Here is a 22,694-nt window from a genome sequence, read left to right on the forward strand (position 1 = left end):
TTACAGTTAGATTGATTTCCACGTTCTATCCTGCAATTTTCTTAAGAAATAGCTTTGTAATATCACTTTCCTTCAAAACACCTAAGGAGATATGCTTACATCTTAACCCTGTCAGCATGCTGTACTTTGGAAATAGGAGGTGTTCAAGGATAAATTTGTAAATAGAAATACAACAAAATCTTACTGGGTTAGTCTGATTACTAATATCCTTTTAAGAGTTGACACAGAGATACAGAGAAATAGACAGACTTGGAAGAAGGTCATAAAACTGATGGATTGGAAAGATGAAGCTCAGGTTACAGGCAACAACCAAAACCTAAAATGAGACCGAGAGCCAGTCTTTCTAATGGCCTTCGAAGAAATCTGGCCTGAAGATATATTAATTTTAGAATTCTAACTTCTAGGACTATGACATTACATTTCTGCTTTGTATGGCTTATAATGTGTCATAATTTTTAGGACAGCCATAACAAACTAATACAGGGCCATGCATTCAAAAATACTTTCTTCATTGCATTCTTAAGCATTCTACATTTTGGTATTTATGCCTCGGCTTCTTCTTTGGAAGAGGAAGCATATTCTTAGTTGAGGAAGCAGCCTGTCTTTGATTATACAGATTGCCTTTTATCAATGCTGAAGTCAGTTAACTCCTTAGGCAACCCAGACTCGCTCATTTTCCTCCATGGAAATTAGTTATACATCCATAGGCTCCATATTATGCAGTTTCATATTTCTGAAATTGTGTGTTACCCCGGTGTGGTTTCTACATTTTGAACTGTAAGGCATGCTACCTAGGGACTGAGGGTAAATTTATACTATTGTAGCATATTTATGAAAGGCTAGGTGTTGTTTGTATTTAAGCATTGATTTTAGTGGATAAAGACATAGCCCAGGACTAAATTAGCTACTTAATAAAAACTAAAGAAATAAAAAAAAAACTAGGGACATTTAAACGATCACTTGAATGTTATTTTATACGATACACAATTTGTATGTGAAGAAGGATGTCATTTTACTAAGGTTAAAAGAAAACAGATGCTTATAAAATGTGTTAAAAACGTTTGTAGTTGGTTATAGTTTTGTTTCAAAGGTTGAAGTGCCTAATTCCAACAGTACATTCATTCATGTCACTTGAAGCATCATATTAAAAGACAGCAATAAAGTAAAACAAAGAGTGGATGTTAGTCTTATAACAAAGGATTTGCTACAAGCAAACCAAATAACTGAGGAGAGACCCTCATTCTCCAGTGAGAAATGTCTGGTTTTATTTAGTGTATATAATCACAAATTCATGGTACAATCAGAAAGTAAATCACATGAAAATAAATGCATTAGACACTGAACTTTGTGAATTCAGTTACATGATTAATTACATGACAAGGATATGAACATTTTATTAATTTAACATTTTGGTAACTGGAAAATTAATTATATGATGAAAGTCTCTCTTCCAAATGAATGACTCCTTTAAAATATTTAATAATCTTCATCTCACTGAAATATATTCCACTATTAAAAACCTGAATAATTAAACTATAATAATGATTGCAAAGCTACATATTTTTTATTATTTTTCTAAAGGGATATATTAAATTAAATGTTGCATGTTTAAGTATATGAATGCCTAATGATGAAAGAGGAATTATTCTGTAGAATCCAAAGTTGGTTTTCTAGAAAAAATTATATATTAATGTTGGCAATGACAGGAACAAATATTTTTCAGAGATGTCTTAATATTCAACCTAAAGTAATAAAATATTAGTATTGTACAATGCTAAATCCTTTCATAATTAAAAACTCTTTATTTCTTTATTTCCTGTGGGAGATTTTTTTATTTTAAAGTCACTTAGACTCTGGATTGTTTTCCTATCACTATAACAAAATATCTAAGAAGGTGAACCATCTGATGAAGGAAGTTTATTCTGTTGTACATTTGAACATTTGATTGGACAATAACATTGCTGAGGTTTCTGGTGAGCTGACCTGTGGCAATGGTGGAGGAGACATGTTGGAAGAAATTGCTCTTTTAAGGACCAAGAAATACACATAAGATGGGGCTGAGATCCAACAACCTCCTGCAGACTGTCCACTGGATTCTCCTTCTTAAAGCTTTCACTGAACTTTCACTTTCATCTTTCCTTTAATGCCTATGATTTGGGGAAATATTGTACATCAGATCCAAAGAGATTATTCTTGCTACACATTGTCTAAGGAGGAAGCAGCAACCGAAGAACAGTAGAGAAATTATCACCAGCAGCAAGGCTCACTGCTATCACTAAAAAGCTGGACAATGTCACCCATTATGGGCAGAGAGTCACTAATAATTATAATATGTAATAAATAACAAATTCTTTATCTCCATAGCATGAACATATGAATCAGAACCAGCCAATTCCATTTAGAAAGACCATTCCTAACTGTAGTATGCAACATTTTTTTAAACATACCATGAACACAAATCAAATAGTCAACAAGAAAGTATTTAAGTTAGCTAAGTTTAATAGCTGATAGCCACACACCCAATACTTGGAAGTCTGAAGGAAAAATATCTCCTCAAGTTTTAGGATAGGCTGTACTACAGAGTGAGACTTTTATCTCAAATAACAGAAAAGCAAAAAAAAGAAAAGGAGAACATAAATAAAGAAATGATTTAATTTTCTTAGTTGTCAAGTGAAAATTTCTGAATGCCTGTTACATTCTCAATATCAAAAATACAGTATAGAAATAATTCATAATGTTTGTCATCTACTGGAATAAATGAACATTCTGTATAAGACATTTTGCTTTTCTTAGTTCTTACTATACATATAAAGAACACAGATGTACAGTTTGGCTAAATTGAGAAGCTTTGTGTTGTTTGCTTCTGGTAGGTTAGTCACCATGCTCTCGTGTTGCATATTCTCTTGCAAGTGTGATCCCAGTATTTCCAGCTTCATTGCCTTCTACCTCAGGAAAAGACACTTCAATTTCCATAAACTCTTCATCTGATTTCTACCATTGCTAACATTTTCTAAACACACGGTGTAATGTTCAAAATTAAGAAATTGGCCTTGACACATTTTTGTTAATAAAATTCTAACTTCACTAGTATGTCATATTCTCCTTTTTCCAACTCATGTCCATGTTCCAGGATATAACCCAGGATACAACTCTGTACTTAGTAGAGCAATGATTTTGTGGTTTCCTTAGTTGCAAAACATGTCTTTAGAGTGACTAGAGATAATAATTTTTTTTTCATTTTTCTCTTCATATTCATTTCCTCTTTCAACCTCATTTCAATAAAATTACTGTGATTTCTTTCAAAGACTTTAAATTTTTGGGAGGAGAACAACTGAATAGACTCATAGCTTGATGGAATTTCGGGATATAAGTTCTTTCGCTTAAATGTAAAGTCAGAGAGAAATCTTTAGGAAGAGACAATAAGATCATAGACTCTTCTAAAGTTCATAAGACAATTGAACATCATAAGATCCAGTGGAAGAAATGACTTTATCTCTAAATTTCCAGAAAAAAATTTGTACTTCAAAGTTGGAAGTAAATTGATCTGGTTGCTGTCTGACCTTGAATTCACAGTCACCAAAGAGATTGAATTTCTATTTGTAGGAAGTCAAAGTGAAATAATCTTAGAGGCATGTGATCAGAGCTGGAGAAAGATCATAGTGAAAAAATATTCCAGAGGATACTGGAATCCTTTACAGGGAACTTGCTTCATTGCTTCCATCTTATGACATATGAAAATGGCATAAATATTACCCAGATGTTGACTGACATGTTCTTACTTTCTCAAGCGTATTGAGAACCATTTAATTTTGGTAGCTTGCAAATCAGTTGTTCAATTTTTACTTTATTATGATTTATTATTCATTATGGGTTGTTACAAAAGTGAGTGGTTTCACATTTTTCACTTTTCCCAAGGTAAACATTATGTTGCTTTATTTTTCGCACAACTCTAAATATCTATCAGTTCTTGTTTTATTAAGGTTTATGATTTTAAAGGTATAAAAGAAAACAAGTGTTAAGGTTCTGACAGATTTTTTTTCAGAGTAAAAAAAAATTATCAACTTTTAAGATGAATGTTATTGGTAGTTTTTCTCCGTGTCTTTGAAGTCTAGAACAAACCCCACTTAGCAACCAAAGGGCAACTCTCTCTTGGTGACAAAGTGGTAATTCTCAATAGCCTCTGGTTACTTTGTCTTCATGTTCATCAATGAGATGTAACTGTAGGCTTCTTTAAAAGTCAGGTTTGTAGGTGGTAGATGGTATTTTGTTGATGTATTAGCAATTCTGTCATCTCCATCAGAGGGACAGTTATGATTGGTCATTCTCTTCAGAGCAATAAAAGGACTTGTCACTTTGACTTTATGGGCAGTTATGACATGTTTACTTTTTTGATACAAAATGTAAGGACTCTTCACCTTTCCAGGCTACAAGGAAGATAGCCTTGATATATAGCTTGCTCCTTCCGCGTGCCTCTCCCTAAGGACAACAACATAAAGACCTGAACCATTTGAGCAGACATATCCAGGACACACTATGAATAAGAGACAAATACTCTTAAAAACCAGTGAAGAAGAGGTGTTTGGTGCTATTCTATACCTTTCATAAGACTGTCCCTATAGGCACTTCATCATTTCTGCTAGTTTTGAATAACATCCAGCTTGCCAATTATCCCTAATGATTCTTTGTACAAATAAAGCAATTGATTTCCTTACAGTTCAGAAAATACTAGAATATTTTCTTCTTGTTATTGTGGTCTAGAATAAATTAAGTTACATCTTAATTTTTTTCTTGTTGGTTCATCTGGAACTTATGTTTATCATTTTAATAATTAGGTTGTAATTATCTTATTTACTCATTTAGGGGTGTGTGTGTGTGTGTGTGTGTTTATTTCCAGGTATGTTTATCTCTCTCCTGATATGTTATGGGATCTGGGGATCTAACACAAGTTGTCAGACTCAGACCTGCACTCAAGTGCCTCTCCCTGCTTGAACTGCCTTGCTGGCCTCTCTTCGATAATTTTAAAAATTGCTGTTCTATGAGAAACTTTTCTTTTTACACATTCTATTATTTACCATTAATTTTGGTGAGTTGTATTTTCTTAGTTAATTATTCACTTATTTCAAATTTTCTTTTTTAATTGTTCTATTTTACCACTAGCTCTTATTATTTTTAATTAATTAGTTAATTAGTTATTTGCTTTACATCCTGCTTACAGTCCCCCCCTACAATTCTTTACCCCTCCCTCTTCCTCTTCCCTCTGAGTCGGTAGTGTCCCTGTGGGTATCCCTTGACCCTGGCACATCAAGTCTATGAGGCTAGGCACATCCTCTCCCACTGAGGCCAGACAAGGCAGCTCAGCTAGAAGAGAATAGCCCATGTACAGGCAACAGCTTTTGGCATAGCCTCTGGTTCAGTTGTTCAGGACCTACATGAAGGTCATGCTTCATGTTTCGCACATATGAGTGGAGAGGCCTAGGTCCAGCCTGTGTATGTTCTTTGGTTGGTGGTTCAGACTCTGAGAGCCCCAGGGGTCCAGGTTCGTTGACTGTATTGGTCTTCCTATGGCGTTCTTGTCTCCTCAAGTCCTGTAATCCTTCTTCCTATTCTTTCATAAGAGTCCCCAAACTCCATCCACTATTTGGCTGTGGGTGTCTGTATCTTTCTGAGTCAACTGCTGAGTGCAGCCTGTCAGAGGACAGCCATGCTAGACTTCTGTCTTCAAAATTTTCATAAAAAGTAATACTAATTAGTTACACATGATTCAATGAATTCATTTTTAGCCTTTCCTTAAAATACTAAAAATTTGTATTTGTATTGGCACAGAAAATGTGTGAATGATTCAAAATTACCATCTCAATGTAAAACATCAACTTTTAAGAAGAAATATTTGGGTAAAAATTCAGTTATTTTATTTTTAATCACCACCATACAAGTAATATATTTCCAAGTGCTAAAACAGGCCATCATCTATGTTAAGACAAAGTGTCTTAAGGGAACATTGCCTGCTTCTGTATTTTCATCCAAGTACAAAATCTCTATCATGAAAAAAAATTAGAAAATCTCATTAGAAAGATTTTGGTTGGTAGTCTGTGAAAATATGATAATCATCCCTTTATTATTACTGTGGATAGATACAATAGTTAAATCAGATATCAACTGGGCTGTGGACTAAGTGATAAAGGAATATTGATTCATTACCTACAATTAAATCAATAACTTGACACATGATAGAAGCTCTCTTACCAACTTTTTTGGTCAACATGAAGTTAGGTGAGAATTCTGATAGACTGCGTGATAAAATGCAAACTCAAAGTGACAGTGACTTGAGACTTTAGAGACTTGAGACAAGATGAAACTCAATGGGGAACAATGGTGTTCTGATATAGAAATCACAGCCCTGATATTTTCAGCCATGATATAGGCTGAAAGCTTTTCTTCCTATCATTCACTCACCAAAGAAAATGCCCTACAAGCTTGCCTATAGCCACATCTTACAAGGCAATTCTAAAATTGAAGATCTCTTCTCTCAGTTGACTGTAGTTTATGTCAAGTTGACATAAAACAGCCATGCCATGCTTGGTTTAGTACTAACTATCACTCTAACACACACACACACACACACACACACACACACACACACACACACCCAAATATACACAAACATAATTATAGTCTAATATTTGTAGAGATAATCTCTTGTGTATTGTGTGGAAGAATCACCTGTCAATAAAAATCTAATGTCTAACAGCTGAGGCAGGCTTAGAAGGTGGGACATCCAGCAGGGAGAGAGGAACCCTGGGAAATAGAGATGGGAGATTTGCCACACACTTGATGAAGTTGGACTTATGAAACTGAGGAGAGGTAAGTATAAAAGGGTTAATTAAAAATTACAAGCTACTCAGGGAATATGCCTAGCTTATGGCCTAGGCATTTTAAAAATAAATAATAAATCTCTGAGTCATTATTTGGGAACTAGGGTGCTGGTAGAAAAGCTTTCAATTACAAATATTAGTCTGTGTTACTAAGAGTTCAAAGTACATGATACACATAGACAATACCATAGTCCAGTATTAGTCTGTATACTAAGAGTTCAAAGAATATATGCTAAGAAGGACATATACTAAAACTTCTATTTGACAAACTGTGTTTAGATTAAGAATGAAAATTGCATTTTGATTTTGAGATTGCTGAAGCCATGAAACCTTATTTCTTTCTGAGGCATCTGAAATTTTGAGTGTGTCTCCTCAGGTCAAGGGAAGTTCTTGTCCAGAAAGCTTTCCTGGATTCCCTGGGATTGTTCAGACCTTTTTTTTTTTTTTTTGTTTCTACCCTGTGGCCTGGATTCACTCACCCCAGCAAGAATTATACAGTATGCCTTTGATGTGCTAGGAACTGTCCTACCTCATGGGTCACAGAATGGCAAAGAGAAAGGACAAGATTCCTGCTCTCACAGAAAGGACTCTGTGGGAGTTACAGATAAACAAATGCTCAGATCACTGACAAGCACCACAAAGGAACAAAGTGCTCCATAGAAATGCAATAGCCAAGCAGGGAAGCTTTTTCAAATCATAGCTGTAGAAGACCTCTGTGGGGAGTTGACATTTGAATGAAGTAGATTACAGAAGGAACTAGCCAATATGTAGATTGTCATCCTTGTAGCAGGATACTAAAGACAAAGTTCTGCTAGACAAAGGATGCTTGGCTCAGGATGCAGAATGATGGGCAGAGTGTAGGAGATGTAATTAGAAATCAAGTGATATTGCCTTTTATGGTACATTTCAGTGGTATCAGTGATTTGGGGTTTTATTTAACATCCATGAGAAATTCATGGATGATTTAGACAAGGCAGATCTGCAAACTGTAAGGCTGACTATGTGGCAAAATTATTATATAGAGATATAAGTAAACTGAAAACCATCTTAGTTCTACACACTCTATTGATTTTATTTGCCCATCCATATTTATTTGTCTCTAAGCTATAGCTTCCTTAGAATAATCACTATCTCACTTATTTTCTGCCTCTATTCTCACCTCAATCCTTTAAAACTAAGAGATGAAAATTCTTCCTGGAAGATTCTTTTTTTCCCTTTCTTGTTGTTCTCTGATATAGGATAACTAGCAGTTGGGAACCGAAGGTATTTGTTTGTATTTCATTGAAATTGGAAGCAAAGAAATCTGGTTTGTAACAACAGATGAAGTGGACATATAAGGCCTGGCCAGCTGTGTGCTTCAGGGAGAGATTCTCTTTGTGAGTGATGGTACTACAGCTTTGTCTTATCCCTTGTGCTGATATGAGATGTGGAGACCACGGTTGAACTCCTATCATAAACTCATTATTTTTGTCTATCCTTGGGTTGCTACGATTATTTCTGTTACACGCTGAGTTCTATTTCTGTTCTACGCAATTAATTCTTAATGTTTATTTACTTCCTGAGTAATTTTGTGTAAAATTATTTAGCTTCAATTTTTTTGGGTTTTAAAAACATTTGAAAAAAATTATTTTAGGATGTTTGAAAAGGCCACAGTGACTTATATTACTTAATATTTATTTAAATTACATAAATCTGTATTGATACATAAATTAAGTGCACACACATATACTTTAATTAAAGTTGACTCACTCTGGATAAAAATGCTGTCCCCCCAGGCCCCCCAAAACCCTAAACTACCTATCAAAAATCCCAATGTTAGGCATGGAAAAGCTACTTTTGAGTTGCTTATCAATGGAGTCCAAACAACTCAACCAAATAATATAGGCTATTACCATTGCTCTTAGTGCCTAATAGAGACAAAAGGTTAAACTCTATTGCTGAAAATCCCATACATGTGAAACCCAGAAATTGGAGAAATTGATCTGGACTTGATCTGGAATCAATTCCCTGAGGATGAGTCCTCATATTACGTGAAGGGGCTGTGCAAGCTTCCAAGGAAGGACAGCTATCAATAGTCTTACCTAGTTGCAACCCTCATGAGCCACACAATGGGCAGCACAGAAGGTAATTTGAAAAGTACAATAGTGGCACTTATGTTCTGGTAGCAACCAATGCCTGCTAATTGCATTTGAGGCTCTCTCAATAGGATGGAATTCATGCCCTGCAGGGTCTACTACCCATGGTTGGCAAGGTCGTGCAACCTAGAGGAAAACCTACAACTGGCAGTTTCCTAAACCATCAGAATCTCTAACTGTACTCTGAATGTTATCTTTATATCCATAAAAATGTAGCTAACCTGATGGGTCTAAGGTGGAATTTCAGAATGATTTTGACTTTCATTTCCTTGATGGCTAAGGATATTGAACTTTTCTTTAAGTGTTTCTCGGCCATTAGAGATTCCTCTGTTGTGAATTTTCTGTTTAGCTCATTACTTCATTTTTAAAGTTTGTTTGTTGGTGTCTAATGTCTTGAGTTCTTTGTATATTTTGGATATCAGCCCTCTGTAGCATCTTTTTCCATTCTGTAGGCTGCTGTTTTGTCCTATTGATGGTTTGTCTTTTGTCTTGTAGAGGCTTCTCAGTTTCAAGCAACAGCACATGCTGGCAAGGATGTAGGAAGAGGAACAATATTTCATTTCTAATGGGAATGCAAACTTATACAACCACTCTGGAAATCAATGTGGCGGTCCCTCAGAGAACAGGAGACAGTTCTACCTCAAGACCCAGCCATACCACTCCTAGGCATATACCCAAAAGATGCCCCACCATATCACAAGGACATTTGATCACCCTATGCTCATAGAAGCTTTATTTGTAATAGCCAGAAACTGGAAACAACCCAGATATCTCTCAACCAAAGAATGGATAAAGAAAATGTGGTTTATTTGAACAATGCACTGCTACTCACCTATTCAATACAAGGATATCATGAAATTTGCAGGCAAAATGGATGAAACTAGAATCCTGAGTAAAGTAACCCAGACACAAAAGGATATGGATTGTATGTACTCACTTTTAGGTGGATATTAACCATCAAATACAGGATACCTACATTACAATCTACAGACTCAAAGAAGCTAAATAACAAGGAGGGTCAAAGGGAGGATGCTGGAATCTTATTCAAAAGGGCAAATACAATAATCATTCAAGGTAGATGGAGGCAGGGAACTGTATGTGAGATGGAATGAAGCAGGGGATTAGGTATAAGGGGATATGAAGATAGGCCAGGATAGTAAACAGAAATTGGCAGAGGGTGGTGGTAGTGGTGGTGGGGCATCCCAGGATGTGCCAGAAACCTGGGATGGGGGAGGCTCCAGGGTATCTATGAAGGTGACTGTAACTTTGACTACTAACAATGGGGGATATGGATCCTGAGCTGGACAACTCCTGTAGCCACATAGCTCTTCCCATGGAGGAATAAGCACACTATCCCACCCAAAAAACTAGAGACCCCAAATTTGTTCTGCCTACAAGAAGTTCAGGGGCAAGGATGGAGAAGATGCTGAGGGAGTGGCCAACCAATGACTGTCCCAGCTTGTGACCTATACTATGGGCAAGAACCAATTCTGACACTATTTTATACTTTGTTACACTTGTGGACAGGAGCTTAGCATATCTGTCCTCTGAGAGGCTCCACCTAGCAGGTGACACCAGCCAAGCATTAGACAGAGCTCAGAGGAATTTTGTGGAAGAGTTAGGGAGAGATTAAAGGACACGGTGGGGATAGGGACTCACTCCACAAGAAGACCAACGGAGTTAACTAACCTGTATCCTTGGGAGCTCCCAGAGACCGAATCATCAACCTAAGAGCATACAAAAGCTGGACCCAGGCACCCCTGCACATATGCAGCAAATGTGTAGCCTGGTCTTTATGCAGATTTCCGAACAACTGGAGTAGACCATCCCTGACTCTGTTGCATGCCTCTGGATCCTGTTCTCCTCCCTGAGTTGCCTTGTCTGGCCTCAGTTGAAGAAGATATGCCTAGTCGTGCAATGACTTGATGTGCTAGGGTGGGTTGGTACCCAGGTGGTGGGGTCTCCCTATTCAGAGGAGAAGAGGAGGTGGAATGTGGGTGGAGCTTTTGAGGGGGTACTGGGAGGTAAAGGGTGTCCTGGGATCAGGGATGGAAACTGAATAAATAAGTAAATTAATGGACAAATATAAATATCACCTCCTCATCAAAGAAGCATCTTTTATCGCAGATGGAGATCATTACAGGACGCCACAATTAGTTAAAATACAGAGATCTATTGACTAGAGGTTGCTCAGCTGCCAATTGCTATTTTTTTTTCTTTTTTATTTTATTTTTTTATTAGATATTTTATTTACACTTCAGATGGCATCCCCTATCCTCATTCCCCCCACCACCCTTAGGAAACCCCTATCCCATGCCCCCTTTTCCTTTTTGCATTTATACATTTTTTTAAAAAAATGTTAATCATAGGCTTTATAAGTTTGGTATTGTTCAATCAGAGGTGTAACCCACTACCAAACCTAGATATAACAACTATCTTTGACTGGTGGAGATACATGAACATCAGCCTCCCTGTGATTAATATTTTTTTAAAAAATGTGTACCTTAGCTCCTCCTACACATCACCCTTCCTGTTAAAATGAAACTTTTCTCTCAAAATACAATTAGAGCATAATTATGCCAATTTGTACCAGTGAGGTACAGGATAGTCCTAATACCCAGTCCATCCTTTTGTTGACTAACCAGCTCCTCTGTCATCTATTCTAACTAGAACATTTAGTTCTGAACCTGGCTTTAGGATGAATGTCAGCTGACGACCATCCACTCAAATCTTTTCTCTTAAGGTCAATAGCTATATGTTTTCAACCCCATCAGAAATCCAGAATGACTGAGTTAACTATAATTGTGGGAAGCACAAATCGTAGTTACTAAAACTTAGCCAATTTATAGAGACCTCTGACCATCTGGACACTCGCTCTACTTCAAATCGTTGGAGCATCTGTTCTTCTGCCTTCTGGCCCAGGATCTTCTGACAGACCTTAGTGCTGCAGAATTATTAAGGGCTGATTACTCTGTCTAGGCAGATATAATCAGTTGACTATTCTGCAAGTATGTCCTTTTCTGGACAGTAATTTGTCTGTAGAAGGAAAGTGGCAATTCTTGCCTAGTGGCTCTCTCACCACAACTGGAGTAACTCCAAGGATGCTCAATTTCTTCTTAGAATTCAATATAGGAAGCTGTCCGGAGCAGACAGGTCTCTAATGAAAATGAACATTAATACTGAAATGTTTGTCATGTCAATTCTAAGGATTTCTAATGTTTTGAAAACCAGCTATCCATGTAAGGTAATCTGGACTATTGCCTGTTAACTCCACTCAGCTATTTCTAAATAAAACATAGAGAACACCCTTATAATAAACTCCAAGTTATGTATTTACTATAGTCCCTTAACTCACAGGCTGACCATCTCAAATCAGTTAAAAAAAGTTAAAGAAGGACTGGGTCTAAGCTTTGTATTCCTAAATGTGTTATACTGGTACAATGCCTATGAGAGTAACAATATTCGTCTCACTCTTATATCACTAAGAAGCTCATGCCAATGAAAACCTTAAAATTTGTAAACAAAGTAAATTGGTGCCATTTAAGAATTTATATCTTCATCTTGATATTAATTATACCGATTTCTACTAATAGGTTATGGCTATGCAATAAACCCTAGCTAATCCTCTCTATTCTGACAAAACCACTACTTTTCCCTAGAGAGACAGCCCAACATTTACCACCTTAGTCCCCAAGCCCAGGGAATAGGGGCGCTGACTCTTCATTAGCTTCTTCAAGCTGATTATGGGCGTTGAGATATTAGAAGAGGAGTGCGGGGGGGGGGGGGGAGAGCAAATTGACAATCCTCTGATGCTGTGTCTTCGCTGCCTCCAGATGAAATTCCCGGACCTCAGAGGTTTGAGCAGGTCTGCCCAGCTTGCTTGTTGAGTAGATATACCAAGGCTGATCATTCTGCAATATACAATTCTCAAAACAAATTTTAGTATCAAGATAGTTTTTTTTTTAAAAAGGGCTGACATTTTATTAAGAATGTTGGTTCTACCCGCTTTTCTATTTTTTCCCCTCTTTTATTGGATATAATATTTACATTTCAAATTTTATCCCCTTACCATATTTCCCCCACCACCCAGGAACCCCTTATCCCATCCCCCCTCCTCCTGCTTTTATGAAGGTGTTTATCCACCTACCCCCAGCCCCCCTCCCCACCCTCAGATTCCCCCCCCCCCCCAGTGCTCAGCCTTCAGGGTACCATTGACCTTGTCTCCCACCTATGCCCAACAAGGCCATCCTCCCCTACATATACTGCTGGAGTCATGTGTCTCTCTATATGTGCTCCTAGGCTGGCGGTTTAGACCCTGGGGAGCTCTGGCTGGTTGGTATTGTTGCTCTCCTCACGGGGCCACCAGCCCTTAAGGTTCCTTCAATTTACTCTCTAACTCCTCCATTGGGAACTTTTGATCAGATTAATGGATAGCTGTGGGTATCTGTCTCTGGGTATGTCCGACTCTGGGAGACCTCTAAGGAGACAGCCTTATCAGGCTGCTGTCAGCTTTCCCATCCTGACATCCATATCAGAGTCTATTTTTGGTGACTGCCCATGGAATGAATATCCAGATGGAATGGTCTCCATACAACCCCCCCTTCAGATTCTGTCTCACACTTTGTGTCCATATTTGCTCACCTGGGTATTTAGTTACTCCTTCTAAGAAAGACCTAGGCATCCTCACTTGTTCTTTCTTCTTCATGAGCTTCATGTCGTCTGGTAGTTGAATCTTTGTTGTTTCAGATTTTTGGGCTAATCTCCGCTTATCAGTGAGTAAATACCATGTGTGTTCTTTTGTGATTGGGTTACCTCACTCAGGATGATATTTTCTAGTTCCATCCATTTACCTAAGAATTTTCCATATTCATTATTTTTAATAGCTGAGTAATATTCCATTGTGTAAATGTACCACATTTTTTGTATCCATTCCTCTGATGAAGGGCATCTGGGTTCTTTCCAGCTTCTGGCAATTATAAATAAGGCTGCTATGAACATAGTGGAGCATATGTCTTTGTTATTTGTTGGGGCATTTTCTGGGTATATGCCCAGAAGTGGTATAGCTGGGTCCTCAGGTAGTGCTATGTCCAATTTTCTGAGGAACCGCCACACTGACTTCCAAAGTGCTTGTACCAGCTTGCAACCCCACCAACAATGCAGGAGTGTTCCTCTTTCTTCACATCCTCGCCAGCATCTACTATCACCTGAGTTTTTGATCTTAGCCATTCTGACTGGTGTGAGGTGGTATCTCAGTGTTGTTTTGAATTGCATTTCCCTGATGACTAAGGATGTTGAGCATTTCTTAAGGTGCTTCTTGGTCATTCGAGTTTCCTCAGTTGAGAATTCTTTGTTTAGCTCTGTACCCCATTTTTTAATGGGGTTATTTTTTTGTTTGGAGTCTAATTTCTTGAGTTCTTTGTAAATATTCGATATTAGCCCCCTATCGGATGTAGGATTGGTAATGATCTTTTCCCAATTTGTTGGTTGCCGTTTTGTCTTGCTGATAGTGTCCTTTGCCTTACAGAAGCTTTGCAATTTGATGAAGTCCCATTTGTCGATTCTTGATCTTAGAGCATAAGCCATTGGTGTTCTGTTTTGGAACTTTTCCCCTGTGCCTAGGTATTCGAGGGTCTTCCCCAACTTCTCTTCTAATAGTTTCAGTGTACCTGGCTTTATGTGAAGGTCCTTTATCCACTTGGAGTTGAGCTTTGTGCAAGGGGATAAGAATGGATTAATTTGCATTCTTCTACATGTTGACCTCCAGTTGAGCCAGCACCACTTGTTGAAAATGCTGTCCTTTTTCCACTGGATGGATTTAGCTCCCTTGTCAAAGATCAAGTGACCATAGGTGTGCGGGTTCATTTCTGGGTCTTCAATTCTATTCCATTGATCGTCCTGTCTGTCTCTGTACCAATACCAAGCAGTTTTTATCACTACTGCTCTGTAGTACAGTTTGAGGTCTGGAATGGTGATTCCCCCAGAGGTTCTTTTATTGTTGAGAATAGTTCTTGCTATCCTAGGTTTTTTGTTATTCCAAATGAATTTGTAAATTGCTCTTTCTATCTCTATGAAGAATTGATTTGGAATTTTGATGGGTATTGCATTGAATCTGTAGATTGCTTTTGGCAGGATAGCCATTTTTACTAAATTAATCCTGCCAATCCAGGAGCATGGGAGATCTTTCCATCTTCTGAGATCTTCTTCAATTTCTTTCTTCAGAGACTTGAAGGTCTTGTCATACAGATCTTTCACTTGCTTTGTTAGATTCACTCCAAGATAATTTATTTTATTCGTGGCTATTGTGAAGGGTGTCATTTCCCTGATTTCTTTCTCTGCCTGTTTATCCTTTGAATAGAGGAAGGCTACCAATTGCTATTTTTTGCAGTACAACTCCTACACCTAAGGCTCAACTGACATCAAGGAAGAGGAGTTGTCAAGATTGTAAGAGTAAGAGGAAGGCCAGGATGTTTGCTTTGAGATAGTCTGTCTCCTTGTAAATATTACATTTTTATTATTCACTTAATGTATTTTTTATGTTTTTAAATTATTATTTAATTACACCATTCCCTCCTTTCTCTCTTTTTTATGCCTCATATGTACCCTTTCACTCTCTTTCAGATTCATGCCTTTCTCATTAATCATTGTTATAGACATCTAAATATATGAATAAAATATGTTTAGTTCATATAATATTATTATATGTATATAATCTCAGGGTTAACCCTCTAAAGGAAAACAAGAGAGTATGCCGTGGGGCTTAGGGAGAAGAGGATGGTTCTGGGAGGAGTTTACAGTGGGGGGAGGGTTCGAGGAATGTTCAAAACATGCTGTATGAAATTCTCAAAGAATTAATTATGTTTTAAAATTATTTTAAGTGTTACATATCTGTATCTGTGTGAGTACATATGCACATTTGTGAGAGCACATGTAACGTTGCATGTGCTGAGGCCAGGAGAAGGAATTTTATCTCTCAGAGAGTGGGTTACAGGCATTAGTGGGATACCTGGCTTGTTGATAGGGTTTATTCTTCATGATTATGCTACAAACAATCTCAACTGCTCTTTCTTCTCTAATCCTGTTACTTAACTCCTGCATGCAGTCTGACCTTTATTCTCCTTTAGATAGTTTTCATAATGCTGTAATACCTGGTGAAAATATAATGCAGAGAACCCAACTAGTGCTTCATTATTTTTTTCCTGGGTTCAATTCATCATATGAAATATGTAGGGTTGCTGTCATGGAGAATTGAGTGGGAATAAAAAGCTAGACAGGTGGGATTAAGGGTGACGTGTTTTGGGAAGAAGATAAAATAAAGATGAATAGCTCTGTCCCTAGAATATTCTAGCCTAATCACTCTTATTGATTGATTAAGATGACACTGGAACCGATGATTACTACTTAGAAGTCTAGTCCAACTACAGTCCCAACATAGTTAGACATACCAAGTTGACATCTGTCACAGGTGACGGCAAGCTACACTTGGGACCATGATGGATACAGTGAGTATCATGATCCATCTTGCTCCCTTGAAACCTTTTCAGGATCACCCTACTGACTTAATTGTGTCTTCAGTAATGTGACTTTGTATTTTATGCTGTGGATCTTTGATGTCTCATTTAATACAACATGGTAGGATTTTACAATAAAAAAGTCTACCAAAAAGTTACTATGAAAAAAAAAGTCAGGTTATGTATAAATGTTTTCATCTAGCACACTATACTTATGATGGTGTGAAATACCTATTAATAACTATTATCTTCATAATTATGGTTATTAGACTTGGATGGCGAGTGTAGGAAGGGGTTGAAACAATTGGAAATAGTGTCAATACAAATAGCTGAGGTGAGAATTGGCAAATTTCATGTTACTTCTCCCTATACTCAAACTAATTGTGTGCTGGATACCTCGTTAATGTTTTAAACAGAAGAATTGGCAGTGAAATCCTCTGTTGGCATTTTTGCCCATACATTTGCTCCTTCTGTGCCTAGAGATGGTGCTATTTTTACCTTCCTGTCACCACTCTGCTCTGTTTTATAAGAGAAAACATTTCAAAATATGAACATTTGGGATTTAGTTTGCTCATCTTAAAACACTCATCTTTTTAACTTGCATTCATTTCCCATGATATGTGAAGCTTGTAGACTTTGTGCTACTTAGGATTTGTAAAGCAATTATTAAAAGTCTTTGATATTTATAAAGGATCTGAAGCTTTCAGAGCGATTAATAATTGATTACCCAAATGAATCAACCTATCAGGCTATAATAAATTTTTAATATTTTTTGAGTGAAGTGATGCATTTCTTGAAGATTTTTGAAGTTATATTGTTCTTTCTATGGTATTTAAAATGCCACAATACAGTTTAACACTTTCTAGTAAATAAAATTTTTTGGTTCTTATATCACATTTAATTTGTTTTTTTTTTTTTTTTTAAATAAACCAAGCATATGATACAGTCAGTTGCTTTTTAATTTAAACACTGATGGCTGAAATTTATATTCATATTTTGTTGTGTGTCTGATGCCTCCTATGAACACACATAAGATTTCTGTTTCCATGAAATCACTTAGGATAGTTTTGTTGTTTTGACTGTGTTTTCTAGTTATATGAAGTTATTTGTCCAGCATTCAATGGCTTCTTTGAGCTAAGTAGATGTCTATGAGAAACTTGCTATTCAGTCAGAAAATAGAACTACTTTATTTAGCAATAAAATCTCTTACAGCTATAATCAAACTAGAAAACATGCCTGATAAACTCTGTTAAAAAGCTTTTTAAGAATACAGTTTGTTACCAGTACTATCCATTTACTCAGTATTCTTTCAACAATGGAGTAGATACTTTGTGTGTGCATGGCAGATTCTGCAAATTTTTTCAATAAAGAGGGCAGTGATTTAAAAAGGGGGGGTACATGAGCTTGGGGGGAAGTGATAGGTAGACAAGGGAGGGTCTAAAAAGGAGAGGATGAGGTAAATTTGAACATAACATATATACATGGATAGAATTCTTAAGCATTTTTTAAAAAAAGGAAGACAAAAGGACATGCTTGTAAATGGGGGGAGTTTGGCTCTTGAGCCATTCATGAGTTGACACCACCTAGGGAGTGCCCACAGAAACTTATGAGGCAAAGACATCATAGTGGTAAATAAATAAATACATAGACAAACATAGACAGAAATGAGGTAGTGCTACAGTGATGATTCAGCAGTTAAGAACAATTACTCATCTTGAAAAGGAATGGGTTAGTTTCCAACACACACACACACACACACACACACACAGACACACATAGACACACACACACACACACACACACACACAGAGAGAGAGAGAGAGAGAGAGAGAGAGAGAGAGAGAGAGAGAGAACATAGATAGCCGTGTTTCTTGTCTCCTAGAGCTCAATAGAGAAGGTAAGTGTGAGATTAATTACATAAATGGCTGTGACTCTGAAAACAAGGATACCTAAATTGATACACATTTGTCAATGTGTATGGCAACTATAACAGGAGTTTGCAAAGTGAAAAATCCGGAAACTGAGTTACTGAAATGAAAGGATGGGCCTACATTTGTAAAATGTTGGAATTTGGAATAGGTGAATGGTAACAAGGAAGGGTTGAAGAATGAGAAATGTTGGAGAAATATATTAATTATCGGTATTCCTCTTATTTATGGTTCAACACATAAATAAGAGAAATAATTAAAGTGTGAGACCAAGTAGGTGAATAAGAAACACAACTGCAAAGAATAACAATTATAAAGTGCCGAAGAGTTGGCTCAGAGCTTAAGAACTCTTGCTGCTCTCACAGAGGACCCAGGTTCAAGTCTCAGGATCCAAAAAGTGGCTCACAACCACCTGCAACTCCAGTTTCAATGGATTTGATGCCCTCCTCTGACTTCTGTGGGCACCTGACATGCATGTAGTTCACATACACACATACATGCAGACAAAACACTCACACGCATAACAAAATAAAATAAATCTAAAGAATAAAAAGAATAAGAGAAAAGCACTGGAAAATAAAACTTTATTATAGGACAGTTATGTATACATTGTTTAAAAGGTGTGAGAACAAGACCTGGAGTTTGTATTTCTCTGGATCCTGTTGTATATAACCTTTAAGAAGTTTCCATTGGTGTGTAAGACTGTGTAAAATTGACTAGATCTTCCCAGAGCCCTTAATAATCTAATAAACACCACGATTCCAACAGGAAGAGATATATCATGTGTTTTCTCCAAGTTTATTGATCATAAACTGTTTTTTTTCTTGCTAGTATCTCCAGGGATGGCACTACTGACAAAGGGGACATATTAAAAGAGATCTATGAAGAACTGGAAGAGAAAAGAGAAAAATTTAGACCAAACATTTTTTTTTTGCCTGAAGCTTTTCATCTTGCAAAGTCTTGCTTGACTCAGTGACTCTTATCCCTACCCAGCGTTTATTCTTTTGCAACTTTTTACAAAGATAAACTTTGTGACCTCTTATATGTGTATCTTCATATATGTGTATCTTTACATAAAGATATGTGTGTGTGTGTATATCTGCATAGACACATATGACCAAGTGTGAGGCACATACATAATTCAACATCTGTTTTTCCTTACATATTACTTTTCTTGTATCAAGAGCAAATAATATCCACTAACCTAGACTACATGTCAATTTTGTTGTTACTAACAATATATGATACAAAAAGTAGTAATCAAAATTCCTTCTGATGTAACGAGAAAAAATATATAAAAAATAGGAAAATATAATAATATAGGAAGTGTTATGAAATGCTCTCCCAGTCTGCAAATGTGTTACAGCAGAGAAATTCTTCAGGGATCAATAACAACAGTGTTTATGCATGCCATATGGAAATATTTCTTCAGCACAGTTCCTGCATTGCTATTTAAATGGAGAATAAATGTTATGTTAGCAATATTTTTTATACAGCCAAGAATGTTGAGTTTTTATTTTCTCTTCCCTGCATCAGGATAGTAAAGAAAAGATAAAACTTAGCTACCAAAATAGTTATTTTTAGAATTTATGTAGCATGATTAAACATGGACCTTTTACAATAATATCTTGGAAGAATACTCATTATTTTTCAAAAGCATTAAGTTCAATTAGTAGATAAATATGTATTTAATATAATACTTTTATGGATCACTGGCCTTTAATTTGCAGACTGATATGGGGATTAACAATGACATGTACACAGTAGACTGTTAATTAAAATTGGAAACTCTTGTACTTTTGGAAATTTTAAAGTTGTTTTTGAACTGTTGTTTTTGACACTGATCATTTACCACTTCGTTTTAAGATCCTTTCTATACAATAAGAATACACATAAACTTTGTTTTAAAATTTTAAGCTTTTACATAATTCAGCGCTGCATTTTAAAAAGCAGAATTGAAAATGCAGAAAATGATGCAAAAAAAAAATACTACAAGTGAATATAATTCCAGTTGTTGAGTTCTCTCCATGGTGGACCTTCTTTTTGTACATATGGGTTCTAGAAGCTTGTCTCAGCTTATAAATTATGGATATATATTATATTAATGTTCAATATAGGACCACACTGTGTGTGCCATGTCGTTTGTTTATGATGCATTTTTTCGTAGCTGTACTGGAGGGACATATAAGACTTCTGGTTGCCAAGTGGCAGCCACCATTTGCTTTCTGAGCTCTGGCAACCCTCTGGAGTTGTCTCTTCCCAGGCCTTAACACCCAATTGCACTTTCTCACAGCTAACCCCACTGTCTCTTGCATAAAGGAACAAACAAGAGTAGATCATTATGTAGTTCCCAAAGCATGATACCCTTTTGTATTCAGGGCAGGGAGGAAGAAAACAAACCCTTTGTAAGTTCTAAATAATATGTTTACCCAAATACTAAAGCTGTAATGCTTGGGCACTAGATATTTCTTTAGCCAACAGAACTGGGGGGTGGGGGGAGAATGGTCTATTACTCAAAAACAAAACAAGTAAAAACCCTAATTAAGCTAGAAAACCACACACGAAGAAATTCATGAGGCCTAATGACTGAATTTAAAACTTAAGTGCGCATTTATTTACCAGCCTCAGACATTTTTAAGGCGTCTTAATGAGAATCTCTCTAGATTTCATGATTTTATCCAAATTTGTTATCTTGATCATCCACATGAATTCAAAATAACTTTCCAGTAGTCAACTCTTACCATTTTTTTTCCCCTAAAGCATTTAATTTAGCTTCAGTGGAAAACTTTCTGAACTCAACATTTCATGAGTTTCCCAAGTATTTAATTAGATTGGGTAATTACTCTCTGTGAATGGGGATGAACAGTTCTGAGCTTTTGGGTTTAGTTCTGAGAAAGAAGAATACAATGGGCTCTACTGTGGGAACTGTTCTGTGTGGCTCAGTGGGTGGCCCATGGGTTGTGAATTTTCTGCAAGCAGAGGGTTTTCCTACAGAACATTTCATGGTGCAAATACAATTCCCCTTAATCAGCAGGATTTAAGGGAACGATCATTATAGTTCAGTTGTGTTATAATTGTCTTTGGTTCCTTTCATAAAAATGAACTTCATGCTTTAGTCCAGGTCCTACAAAATGAAAAATTTCTATGTTAATCTACTTGTAAATTTAAGCATTAAATATACATTTACGGTGATTCTTACGTGCGGCTTGAGAACTCTAGGTTGCTAATTCACTTGGACAGTAGGGGTCAATTTATATAACACTGTATTATGATTAATATACTGTAGGGCTTTTCCTCTCAATGATCTTAAACTTTCTGAATAATTCTACATAATTATTTTACTATGTCGAAGTGAAAATATATATTTTTTTATGGTTGGGAGATTATATTGATTATTTAGGTGAAAGTAGAGAGAAAATTTTTACAATTTTTTTTTAAAAAATTACCACAAATATGTGGGAGCTTTCTACAGTACTAGGCTTCCATAAGGCATTTTCAGAAGTCTTTAGTATTAATTATTCCTCTTCATAACTCCAACTTCTACTCTGACTTCCCACTCCCAAGACTCAATTATCAACGTGGAATAAAGCCCAGAAACATTTTAAGAGCCTTAGTTAGTGGGTATCTGAAGCAGTTACAGTATTTGTGACATAGGATGCCATGGCCATTGTGTACATGAACTCACAGTGGCTGTGACTGTATGCACAGGATCTGCAAAAGACCAAGGCAGCTAAAATCGCAGTAAGGATGGGGAGGGCCTCATCAAGTCCCACCACTAGTAGAAAACTAGAAAGTTTTCTTCAGGCATTCACACCCTAAAAGACTGCTCTTACTTTGTGGATATCAGTGTTTGTAAACAAACAAACAAACAAACAAACAAAAACAAAGAGCAGAGGAAGTTGGACGTTGGAAGGAAACCAGGAACAGGGGATGAGGGAGTAAGTAATTGGAGGGGAAGGTTCAGGGGATGGATTTGATCAGAGCACATTATCCACATGTATGGAGTTCTCAAACAATAAAAGGGAAGAAAATAAATGTTCTAATGGGGTAGTTCTCAGCTTTGCTAATGCTGCAACACTTAATGCAGTTTCTCATTTTGGGGTTGTTATGAAATATAACTTAGTGAGGGGTTATCTGGCAGGCCCATGCCTAGATGTGTCCCCTGAGAAATTATGTCATGAAACAAATCTGGTATAAAGGAGGTTTATTTGGGGGAAGGGAGGGAGGGAGGGAGGGAGGGAGGGAGGGAGG

Source organism: Arvicanthis niloticus, chromosome 22 (genome assembly GCF_011762505.2).
Source record: "Arvicanthis niloticus isolate mArvNil1 chromosome 22, mArvNil1.pat.X, whole genome shotgun sequence".
Classification (NCBI taxonomy): domain Eukaryota; kingdom Metazoa; phylum Chordata; class Mammalia; order Rodentia; family Muridae; genus Arvicanthis; species Arvicanthis niloticus.